The following is a 1397-nucleotide window of genomic DNA, read 5'->3' as shown; positions in this document are numbered from 1 at the left end:
TAAGGTTAATTTCAAATTGACTCTTAGTTTAGCTCTTGCTTTTACTGTACTTATTGATTTTAAAATATGATTTAAACTCTAGTCTACAAGCATCCTCGTTCACATTTTCCCCTAAATTTTCATGTTATGTGTTTAAATTATTTATTGGCTGCATCTAAAAATATAAAAATATTTTTAATTTAAACATAGAGATAAAATAATACAATATAACCTACAGTAACTTAAATCAGGAGTCTTCAACGTTTTCCAGGCCAAGGACCCCAAACTGATGGCAGATGGAGCAGGGACCCTCTAATTATATATATTGAATAAAATAGTGTTCTATTAAACTGCTCCTATAGTCACTCTATTACAGATGGAGTAATGTAACTAAAGTAATCCCTCCCTGGGATTATTAAAGTATTTCTGATTCCTGGTTGATGGGACAGGTGTTGTGAATGAAACGGTGCCCAGCTTGAAAGAGCTCCTGTGTGTCGCTGAATGTGTGCATTGATCATGATCTAGACAGGGGCCAACAGGGGCCAGGGCCCCTATAGATCAGGCCCTGGCCCCTGTTTTGGCCCCTGTAACAAAGACATAATACTGAAAGAAATTCTAATGATGATCTGCGCTGGAACAGACATGGTTACTGATAGCTCCTTTGGATCTATTTCGTTTTTTTCCTTTATAAATTCTGTTTTACTAATTATTTAAAAACCATAAGGCGATAGCTTCAGTGGGATTGAGATAGGATCCCAGTTTCCATCTATTAAACGTGTTTTTCAAAACAAATTGCTCTAATTTTTATAGCTGAATTTATCAGTTTTTCTTGAGTTCAAATTCAGATTTTGTAGAAAAAAGTAATTTTAACTAAAAGTGAAAAATATGGAAAATTCCTAAATTCTGAATGTATATTGACCTAATATGACATCGAATTTTAAATCAACCTAATTGAATAGAAATTTCACTTCATGGAGCTCTATAAATATATTTGAATCCTTTGCCTTTTTTTTTATTTCATGCTTTTCTTTGCCCCCATGAAAACACGCTGGCCCCCTCCTGGCCCCCTGGTATATTTGGTCTAGAACCGCCACTGGCATTGATGACTGAAAGACATTTTCTGCCTCCATTTATCTGTTTACTACAGTCTGTTGGATTCATGTTAATGTGGATTTAAAGACATTTTAATTAGTGGACAATCTGGTTTTTATTCATTCCACTGGTAGTCTGTTTTGATCAAATCGAAATAAAAGCCTGCATCTAATTCTGGCCTCCTTCCAATAATGGCCTGGACCAAGATGTACCTGAGTGAAATAAAGGCCCCACCCTATATTAGAGGATTTACGGTACCTTCATTGGAATACATCGGGTAAAAGTGAAAAAAAGAGTTATTCCACCTTTCTGATTCCTGATCCTCC

Source organism: Cyprinodon variegatus, unplaced genomic scaffold, assembly GCF_000732505.1.
Source record: "Cyprinodon variegatus isolate N-32 unplaced genomic scaffold, C_variegatus-1.0 Scaffold775, whole genome shotgun sequence".
Classification (NCBI taxonomy): Eukaryota; Metazoa; Chordata; class Actinopteri; order Cyprinodontiformes; family Cyprinodontidae; genus Cyprinodon; species Cyprinodon variegatus.
The sequence above is the reverse complement of the archived record's forward strand: the minus strand, read 5'-3'. Positions refer to the sequence as shown.